This window comes from Pteropus alecto, unplaced genomic scaffold (genome assembly GCF_000325575.1).
Source record: "Pteropus alecto unplaced genomic scaffold, ASM32557v1 scaffold461, whole genome shotgun sequence".
NCBI classification, from domain to species: Eukaryota; Metazoa; Chordata; class Mammalia; order Chiroptera; family Pteropodidae; genus Pteropus; species Pteropus alecto.
In genome coordinates, this window is record NW_006431079.1 from 4,224,377 (window position 1) to 4,235,881 (window position 11,505).

Here is an 11,505-nt window from a genome sequence, read left to right on the forward strand (position 1 = left end):
GGAAGGAAAAGAAAGAAATGGATGGGGCCATGGCGTTGGATGGGCCATCCATGCAGATACCAGTCAACCAGGCTGAAAGCAAAGATGGGAGTGCGAAGGAAGACGATAGGCCAGGTGCTCACGTCTTCAGTGGATGAACAGCCTCGATGGTGGACTGGAAAATGATGGCAACATGGAAGGGAAGAGAGCAGTGGAGCTGAACAGCGTGACCCTCGAAGGGGAGAGAAACAATATGGTGGAAGCAGCATTTGGAAATAAGAACGGTGACAATGCTTCCCAATCCTAAGACTTCTGGGAGTGGAGGATCAAAAGCTGGGACTAGAGAGGGCGGCAGGGTGTGTGGTGACCTTAGGGCAAGCCAGCCTTTGTTATAAGGAAAAGAAAAAGTTGACAGTCTCTGGTGGTTTGGTGGTTGGGGAACAAACGATTCTCAGCCTTAAAAGTTTGAGAAGTCAGGGTCTAGGTCAAAGGCAAGGAGGTCCAGAGCATGATGGAAAGGATGAAACATTAACAAAGTGATGGTCAAGATGACTCATACTAGGGTTATTGACTGATTAAAAACAGGGATGACCAGCATGAAGAATTTCGTTTCAACTATTTCTTTCAGGAGCGTGGGTACCAGGTCTACTGGCTACAGACGGGGTGGTCTGTTGCCTCCTGAAGATGTAGGAACATCAAGCTAGACAGATGGGCTGATAAGAGCTGCAGGATTGCTGACCACACACTGTCCAGCCTGGTGGACTTAGGCTTGGGTCTACAAGATAGAGTTACTACTCAAACCATTATTTAAAAACAAACAAACAAACAAACAAAACAACTGACCTAAAACCTCCCATCTGACAAATCACAGCTTTTTTTTTGTTTAACTTGCTTTTCTTCCATGTTTGCACTGATATTTTATGTACTTAAAATATACACATAATTTGAGATTTTGCCTTTTTTCCCCTTAACATCGTATCAATTATTTTCCACATCGTTCCATCTTTATCACAGTTAACCTTCAATATGGTGAAAATAATTGTTGCTCTCACCCCGGGGGTATTTTTTTAACACGAAGATATAAAGCGCCTCTGCTCCCAACACATGCACACGCGCACACACACACACACACACACATACACACACACATACACACAAATTCTCCATGCAGATATGCACCCCTGCCTGCATCATGGATTATCCACAGCCCACTAATGTATCTCAGAGATTTGTTGATCCCTTCTTAATCTTTTGTCTTTAACACTTGGAACAATTATCAGCAAGCTAGCTACACCCTGCCTTTGTCGCCTACTCAGGCAAACATGCGAGTGAGTGAAAATGACATTATTATAAGAATAACGTTGAATCCACTCCAATTTATAACAAAAGCAGCTCATTTGAAAACTTTGGTGCTTTTACTATTAATAACGCAAATTACTTGCTACACAGTTCGGGTCCAGGGAATCCTGCCACTGTTGTGGGCTCCTGGGCTACTGGAGAAGACAGACACTAATTCAAGAAGACAAGGGCATGGTTAGCACCCCCAGTGGGTTATGGAAAGCACATGTCTTCGCAGAGAAAGTCACATTTGAGCTGGCTCTTGAAAGAGGTTGCCATCAGAGCAGCAGGGAAGGCCATTGCAGGTAGAAGGAAGAACATCTACCAAGGCTTGAAACAATGCTGCCCAGTTAGGGACAGGTGCATGTTCTGCAGCGGCTTAACTCTGCTGCACAGAAGGAAATGCCTGGAGCTGGTGCTGGCAAGAGGCAGAGTGGGAAGAGCCCTATGTGACTCACTGAGGGATTTTTACTTTTTTCCATAGGTTTGGGAGCCATGGGTTTTTTTTTTCCAGCTTTATTGAGGTAAAATTGACAAATAAAAATTGTATATATTTAAGGTGTACAATGTGATGTCTTGATATACACATACATTGTGAAATGATCACCACAGTCAAGCTAGAGAATATGTCTACCACCTCACATAGTTACCTTTATTTTTCCTATGGTGGGAACGCTTAAGATCTACCCTGTCAGCTAATTTCAAGTACACAATATAGTGTTGTTAGCTGAAGTCACCGTGCTGTACATTAGATCTCCATACCTCATTCCTCCTGCAGAACTAAAAGTCTATACTCTTTGACCAACATCTCCCCACTTGTCTCACCTTCCCTCCGTCCCCTACTACCAAACCTCTGGCAGCCACCAGCATACTCTGCGAATTCCACCATTTTAGATTCCACATATAAGTGAGACCATGTAGTATTTGTCTTTCTGTGTCTGGCTTATTTCAGTTAGCATGATGTCTTCCAGTTTTATCCATATTGTTGCAAATGACAGAATTTCCTTCTTCCTTAAAGCCGAGTACTATTCCATTGTATGTATGTACCACATTCGCTTTATTCATACATCCATCAATGGACACTTAGGTTGTTTTCATGCCTTGGCTATTATGAATAAAGCTACAATGAATATGGGAGTGTAGATATCTCTTTGAAATCTTGATTTCATTGCCTTTAGATATATACTCAGAGTGAGATCGCTGGATCCTATGGTAGTTTTTAAACAGAAGATGATGCTGTATGTATATACCTTGGTTTGGAAAATTCCAGTAGGAAGAGTATGGAAGAAAGAGCACAGAGCAGAGAAACTGGAGGCCAGGGTAGGAGAGCGAGGTGGGGAGATTAGGGCAATGGGGGGGTGGAGGAGCAGGTAGGCGGATCCACCCGGTAAGTGACTGTTCTGTGAACTCAAAGAATTGAAAGAAAGGCAACTTCCTGATCTTCAGCCTTCTGTGGGATCTCTGTATCATCCGGGCTTGTGTGTAGCCTGGTCAAGTGGGTGACCACACCCTGTCTGCGATTTACGACATTATCATCACATTGCCAAAAATCAACCCTATCTGAGAACAGGATCATGCAGTCAGTGAGAAGGTTTTCTAAAGTGAGGAACTTTGGGAGGAAAATTTTTTTTTTTTTTTTGCAAAAAAATAAAAACAATATGAGGAATAGATTCCTTCAAACAATTCTGCTGCTTTGCTGGTTAATAATATTAGCAGGGCTTAAGAAATCCTATGGACTCCAATTTCAATCATATTCTCTGTCCCTCACCAGCTTTGTGACTGAGCAAATTACATAATGTGTTTGACCCTCAGTTTCTTCATCTAGAAAACGGATAATAATTCCCACCTTGCAGGGCTATGGTGAAGATTCCACAGGGTGCAACATGCAAACTCTCCTGCCACTGTGATTGCCTTAGTAAACCTCAGTGTGTGTTCTTTCCCCTCCTCCTTCTCATCTGGCGGGGCCATGCAAGGGTTAACAGCACAGTCTGAATAGCCACCAACCAGGAGCTGAAAAAACCAGGAGTTTGGAGGGAGAAGCTAGTGGGTGTATGTCCAGGCAGAAAGGGAAGTAGGATGAGATGCTACCCATTAAAGCTGACTAATGCCACTGGAATTATGTGAAGGACAAAGGAGGTTAATTCAGTAAAAACTCTGCAAAGCAACACCGTGTGCGGGCAGTCCTGTTTCAAGCTGTGCTCTCCTCCTCTGGCAGGGTGGGAGGGCTGTGGGTGTGACAAGGGGGCTTCTTAATGCCCTGAATTCTAATCAACTGAGCTGCTTGCTTCCCTGCCTGGCATCAAGAGAAGGGAATTGGGTGGAGGGCCTGGGCAGGGCAGGCTTCCCACTGCACTCCAGCTGCAGGCTGCTGCTGCTATGCTGGGTTAGGGAGCCTCCCAGGATCCGCAGACTGGCCCTGCTGGATGAGTGACAGCCCACAGCTGACTCACAGCCCGAGAGGCTGGCAGCTAGCTAGCAGTAGACCGGTAGGCGGCCTAAGGGTGAGCTCATTAACCACAGGGATCAGAGCAATGTTGTGTCACCAAGGACCCACTCCACGACTGCACCCCTCTTTCCTTAAAGACCCCTAGCTCTGGGATTGCAAAAACCACTTTTCCCTGTACCCCTGTGTGATCCCAACATCTTGCCATTGTATCTCCCATAAAGGCAATTCATAAAATAGCTAATGACAGATGATGTGTCTTGGTGAGAAGTTCACATAATTATATTCATAAAGCAGCACTCAGTGCTCGATCAGACACCATGCCCCTATTTGGGGTTTGGAAAATATGGTTACTGTCAACATACTAAACTGAGGCTTTCCCATCTGTGGTAGAAACATCCACCAGGCATGTCTTGATTAACCTAAGAAAAGTTTCTCCGGCAGGCTTGCCTACCCTGCAGAAATTCTGTTCTTTCTTGAGGCACACAGACAGCAATAGAGAAACACAGAACATACCTACACAGGTACGCGTGCACACACGCATGTGTACAGGGGCACGCACCGTGTCTATAAAACCAAAAAATGTGCTCCTGAAAAAAAAATAACATTTGACTTTTTATTTATCTTGATGGTCAATTTGGCTCACAGAATAATAGAGATTAATAGTATCCCTTAAGAGCAACCAAACACCAAGAAATGCTTCAAAAAAAGATATATCTAGGGGATGGGTACTTTTTAAGTAACCAATTATAATTTGCTGTTCCAAGGAAGTGTGTCAGGACTTGGGTGAGCAAGTCCATTGCTGGTTTATATACCTGGGCTCTAGGAAGCTCTTTCTACTCTCAACGATTTCCCCATCAGCTCTTGATGTTCTAGAGTTTCACAATAGTGAGACTTCTTTTGATTTAAAGGTTTTAATGTCAGAGTCCTCTTACAAAATATTCATATAATGTAACATTTACATTACCAGCAATGATTGATTTTAAGAGACAGCTGAGCACTAAATCCTGTAGGACTTCTTTTCCTCTATTCCCTTCATCTCTCCCTTCTTGCTTCCCCTATTTCATTCATTTATTCATTCCATAAATATCTAATGAGCACATGCCATGTTTTGGCAGGGAGTATGGTACCATATCTAAGAGTCTGGAGAAATGGGTCCAGGCACTTTGCTTTCTTCCCTCATGATGTAGACAAAGCTTAAGACTCAGTTTCCTTACCAGCCGAAAGGCGACAATAATGATACTTATCACCTAAGGTTGTTGAGGGATTACATGACCTACTACATATAAAACACTTTGCTCCATCTCTGGCGCCTCCCAAATGTTATTATTGTTATTAAAATAATGCAGAGTATAGGTTCCGTAGTTAAACTGCTCAGGTTCAAATCCTGGCCCCTACCTACCAGCAATATGACCCTGGGCAAGTAATTTCTCTGTGCCTTAGTCTCCTCGTCTGTAAAATGGGGCTGAGAATAGATATCTACTTCATAGAATTATTGAAAGGACTCATTGAGATACTATTTGTAAGGTACATAGAACCGCGCCTGACACATAGTAAGCACTCAACAAGTACTAGCTATTGTTGCTGCTACTGTTATTATTGGTAATTCCAGAAATATGAAAATGAGAAATCAGACACTCTAGGAGCGAAACCACGCATGTAAATAAATAATGACACATGATGCAATGAGTAGAAAAGCAGAAGTTTATACAAAGCACAAGAATAAGCTTCGCCAAGGAGGTGCCCAAACAGGACCACTGTGTTTTCCTCATCTTCCCTAATTTATTCATGAGTCTCATCTCAAGATTAAATATCTCTGGACAGTTTCAAAGTTGTCCATAATCTGGTCCAACTGTATTTTCTTGCACAATCTGGTATGTCAGCTGGTTGAATGTCAGCTGGTTGAATGTCGCCGTTATTGTCCTTCAGTCTTTGACCCTGCAGTTCCCATGTTCTAGAATGCCTTCCCTTTCATGTCCGCCCATGCGTGAACCCTACTTGACCTTCAAATCTCAGCGAAACTCCACCTGCTCTTTAAAACCAAACTCCACATTGCTGTGCTTCGCCTCTGCCTCCTTTACACTCGGAACCTACCATCGGCCTTGCCCCGTCCCTTCTCAGGCTCCTCATTTGCCTTCCATAGCTGACTCACTATCCATGGCATCCCCATTTCTGACATTTTACACTCCGCCTCTGCTCATCACTTCTAGTCAACCCCCAAGACCTGCCCACTCCACCACAGTGACATCACGACAACTTCCTGTGTGCCTTCTCAGTGTCAGCCCTCCCTCCTCACCCTCCCGGGCTCCTACGCTGACCAGCCTTTAAGCTGAGTTCCTGATGGCTGTCTCCTATTCCTAATCTCTCCTGCATGCTGTTGCCTCCACTGAAGTCATTTGGGCCCAGAAAAAAAAAAAAAAAAGAAGGAAAAAAGGCTTACTTTTCACCATCTACTCTGACACCTTTCGAATTTTGTATCACGTGCATGGATTATCTAGTCATACAAAAATAAAAGAATTCCTTTTAAAAATTAATCAATTGAAATAAAGCCTGTATTCTTTATCTATTTTGTCTCACCTGAGCTGGCAATTCTTGGGAAGCTTGCAACCTCGGGTCCAGAACCCCCGGTTCTGCCACATCGTGTTTCCGTTCTCACAAGGCACAGACAGGCTGGCCCTTGAGCCACCTCGAGCAGCGCTCCCCCCAGAGAGAGGCTGCAGATGTGCTTTGAGAGAAAAGAGCTGCCAATGGCAGCAAATCCTCTGTGCGAAGTCCCTCTTTGTTGAGAAATCTTGTTTGCTGGACTTTTAAGTGTTTGAGATATAGGAAGAAACTTTTTTGTCCTTATCCAGATAAGGCAAAAGAAGGCCATGTCACTCTGAGCCTGTGATTTCCTCTTTACCGAGGAAGCCCTGCCAGGTCTGGGTCCACGTCAGCGGCAGGAAGCACTGTGGGTAAGCCTGGTAGTAGTTGGCATCGATTTTGATAAGAAAGGGAAAGTGAGACCCTTTGACCCATCTGCTTCTTGATACAATTCCTTTGTGATCAAACAGCTCCTATGAGTATGGAGGCAGCTGCAGTTATCATGGGTCCTAACACAGCTGACTAAAGAAATCACATGACTGCCAGCCCTTGATAAAACCTGCACCATATTAACCGTAAAGTGACAAAACAGCAGTGGGTCTCAGTTCCCACGGCTGAGTGCTGAGATGTTTAATGGCACCCCACAGGCGGTGCCCTGGTGCTGGCATGGGAAGTAACCAAGGCCCACCTCTCCCCAGACCCAACTTTCCCACCTCCAGCTACAACAGAGCCCCAGGGCACCCTCTCACCCTGGAGCGGTGTTCAGGAAACTAAGGTGTGAGAGTGCAGGGTGTAAGAATCAGAGATGATAGAAGCAGGTCAGAGGCGTGACGCAGATAAGAGGTGGGACGCAGGTCTAGGAAAAGATCACAGGGTCCATAAGAGAGTAATCTGAGCTGCCATCAGTGAAAAAATGTTCTAGCAACTGCCGTCCCCTATGCCCCCCAATCTTTTGCAGTTGTCAGTTTATCTCCAATCTCCCACAGCTGCCATCTGACATTTGTCAATCCAATCCCAGGTCATAGACATTAGCCAGTTACAAGCAATTATCCCTGCATTGAGGGAAGCTTTGATCCAATCAATGGGTCATTTAAAAGGCCTCTTTGGTGTCTAAACAAGGTTTTCTTTTCCCATTGCTTAATACTTAAAGTAATTTTTTAAAACAAGTCGAAGTAGCAGCTCCTGTGAAAATGCCAATTAACCTGAAGAGGGTGGAGGAAGGGGTGCTCTCGTCTTGAGACCTCAGTGCTCATCACGTATCTGGGAAATGAGGGGTCAAAAGGCAGGAGGGGGTCTCTTTCGAAGCTTCTACCCACATCTTCTTTCCTAGGGCAAGAAATTTCAAATTAGTGTTTGTTTTCTTTCTCAATTAAGGGCTTTGCATTTTCAAGTGAAGTGACTTCTACCAAGAGGAATTTTATAATCCAATTCAAAGGGATTTCAGCTCATGAAAGAGGATTAGGAACCATTGGGTAGATGACAAGTGCTAGCATATTTCCTATCAAGAGCCTCTTAAGATATTTTCCCTGTCTGGGAGCTCTTCTCTCTTTACTGTAAGAAGCTCAGAAGAGACACATTAGAGACTTGGGTAGTTTTCTCTCCCCGAGTGCCCCCACTTCCTTCTCTTGCTCTTTGCCATACATCATTTAAAAAGTTCATCTGCCTTTTTACACTTCAAGGCAAAATAAAAATGCCTGAAAAATGAAGACCAAAATTATAACCAATCCTTCAGCCCCTGGGCACAAGTAGCAAAATGAACAAGATCTGAATTTAATCTGTTCTGATTGCTATGTCTCCACTGGGCCAGCCACCTCATCCCAGAAAAGGGCAAGATGAGACCATTCTTTCTCCCCAGACAGCAGCAATGTTCCAGGCTGGCTTCTCAAGCAGGAGCTATAAAAGAAGGTGGAAAGAGATGCCAACAACAGGACCCAGGCAGCCAGCACCCAGGTCCCCAGCAGCCACTCACCCCAGCCTGGCTCTCCGCCTCTCTGACGGCCTTCCTCTGTGAGATGTGTAAACTGGGGGAAAGGATAAGCAGATGACCCTTTCCAACCTCCCCCTGACTCACAAGACAAAGGAGGACTAATTGTTTTGCTCTTGGATGAGCATGCAGGCATTTAAAAAGGCCTCCTAGTGATGGGGGAACTTGGACTTGGAGGCAGCCACATCTGGGTCCCTGTTCTCACTCCACCACTTTCTAGCAGTGAAGGCTTCTCTCAGCCTCATAACCTTTACCTGTAAAAGGGAAGAGGAATAACAACAACCTGATGGATCATTACTGGGGTTAAAGGAAATACGGTACAGGAAGGGCCATACTCACTAACTGTCTACTAAATTGGAATCGTTAGTTACATTCATTGGGCAGATTTAGGAATAACAAGGCTAATTTGCACAATTTAGAGCTGCTTTTATTTCTTTTTTATGGTTCCTCACTCTTTTGTTAAAAGGAGTTAAAAGGAGATGGAGACTTCCTACTGAATGTCTTCAACTTCTGAGTAAGGCTTCTGTTAAATTCACAAGGAGAAAGGCCATTGTCTTGACAATATGCTCTTGGCACCCTCTTGAAGTCCACTTGTTTCTTATGATCAATTTGCCCTCACAGCTAGGTTAATCTTCCGATTCCTGAGAACCAGGGCGATCATTTCAAACTGCCCTGCTTCTAGGTTTAGGTGTCATGTTTGTGTTTTGGCCATTGAGCTCTTCAGGCTTTTCTTTGTCAGCCTCTTCCTCGCCTTTGGGCCCAGAGTTTAGGATGCTCAAGATAAAGTGCTCCCTCCCTCCCAGAGCCTGGCCTGGGGCTTGGCTGCAACCAGTATCCCAGTATCTCCCTCTTCTCGTACAGAAATTCTAAAGCAAGCCACTCCCTTTGTCTGCAGCTGAGGTGGAAAATGTCCGGATGTTCCCAGTAGAATGATTACATTTTTACTTATATGTTTTCCTCCCTCATGTGTCTCCACTAGCACTTTTTTGAAAGGCATATTTTTTTAAATGCTTTTCTGCTGTAATTCCCATGCCTAGATTTTCTTTCTCCCCTCTCTCCAGCTTTTATGTTTGTTGACTTGGTTATTATTATAGTGCAATAATAGTCCTAGTAACTGGTTAGGGTGTAAATGGGACATGTTACCTTGTTGCCAGGACAAATAAAGAGTTAAAATAAAGAAGCGGCTGGTTTTCACTCATTCATTCCAGCACATTGATTGAACAACACTGTCTTCAGATTACTCTGCTCAGGAAATGAAGATGAATATGGCATGGCCAGCTCCAAGGGGCTCAAAGTCCAGGACGAGGACTATGACCCCAGGATTTATGGGTGGTATTCAGAGCATCCAGGACCCTCTGAAATAAAAACAAAATTGTTTATGTGTATGCACACAGCGAACTTCTCAGGGAGAAAATCCATAGCTCTGATCAGATTCTCAAAGGTATCCAGAATTTAAGAAAAGCAGGATCTGGAAGGGGTGGTTAAGAACCACGGATCTTGAAGGAAGTGGTGATATGTGAACCATGCAGTTTCTGGCAATCACCTTTGACTAATTCTCTTTTCCCACCAAGCTGTCAGAAAATCCTACCGGCTCTACCTTGAAAATCTGTCACAGATGCATCCCCTTCTCACCATCACCACGGCTACCACCCTGATCCTTGCTATCATGTCTGCCTAGAGTATTGCTTCTACCCTCATCCCTACAGTCTAGCCTCAATGCAAAAGCCAGCCTGGTGCTTTTAAAGAACAAACCAGATTGTGTCACTCCTCTGCACAAAATACATCAGACACTTCCCTGCTCATGCAGAATAACTCCAAAGGCCTTATTCTATTCCAGAAGGAACAATCCGTGATGCCTTCACCTCCATTCTTTCTCTGAGCTTGACTCTGACATGTTCCTTCTCACTCACTCCTCTTCACTCACTTCCTGTTATTCCTCATACATCCCTCATAAATGCCACAGGGCATTTGCACACCATTTCCTCTGTTTTTAACACTCCTCCCCCAGATGTCAGCTTGGCTCACTCCTCCACTTCCTTCAAATCTCTGCTCAAAGGTCACTTGACCAAAATGTCTTTCACGACCAACCTAGATAAAACAGTACCCCACTTTCTGTCAACCTTTGTTTTCCCTTTCATCTGACATGAAATTATATATTTGTTTATTTGCATATTGTCTACATACAACACACACACACACACACACACACACACACACACACGAATATACGTTCCTTGCAAGCAGGGACTTTGTCTGTTAGGTTCATCACTCTATTTCCAGCTCCTAGAATAGTGCCTGGTGCATAGAAGCTGCTCAATAGACATTTGCTGAATGAATAAATGAATAAACCATGTATAAGTACAAATATAGTGAAGTAAGAAATAATAGATTGGTCTACAAAACAGTACCGAAGCACAGGGAGGAAGAAGCCACTAAATCTGATTGGGGAAGGTGAAGGAGAGAGACTTGCGAAGTAAGTAAAGCTTCTAGAGGAGGTGATACACAACGTTAGCATGTGAAAGGATGAGGCATGTGGCCAGGGCTGCAGAGAAGGGCATATCAGGCAGGGGAAAGGTTGTGGGCTAAAACCTGGGCGGGGGTGGGGGGGGGGGGAAATGCATGGAAAAGCATGGCTCATTGGAAACTACAAGCAGCTCAGCATGTCTGGAATATTTACCTAAGGAGGATGTCATGGAGCGACAGGAAATGAGATAGAATAGTGGACAGGGACCAAATCATCAAAGGTCTAATACATTTTGCTGATGACTCTAGATTTTATCCTATAAGTGGTAGGGAGCCAATCGAAGATTTTCAGCAGTGTGGGAATGTGCTTAGAAAATTGTTCTGTGGGCAAGATGGATTAGATCTGAGAGATCTTGAAGGCTGGGAGCCCAGTGTGATATAGCTAGGTGACACAAGGAGCCCAGAACTAAGATAGGACAGTAAAGATGGAGAGAAAGGAATCAGAGCTAGAAAAACAACTCTGTGACCCACTATATATGAAAGATGAGAGAAAAGAAAAAAGTCCAGCTAATGATAAGCCTCAACTACCAACACAAGGCCCTAGTGCCCCCAGTCCCCTTCCCATGCTTATTGCAAAGAACATTAACCACCGCTCTCTTTCCCCCGAGACATGACTTGGCCTCAGAATCCTCCTCAACACCGTGTATCGGCAAGC

The 11,505-nt window shown here is 44.4% G+C and overlaps 1 long non-coding RNA gene across 1 annotated transcript in view; it reads right to left on the minus strand.

Moving 5' to 3' along the window:
- Positions 1-9,176: 9,176 nt before the first annotated feature.
- The window catches only part of LOC112469464, a 4,936-nt gene continuing 2,607 nt past the window's right edge, over positions 9,177-11,505 (minus strand). The window contains exon 4 of the long non-coding RNA XR_003042621.1: positions 9,177-9,682. This is a non-coding gene — a long non-coding RNA (uncharacterized LOC112469464). The remainder of the gene's footprint in view (positions 9,683-11,505) is intronic.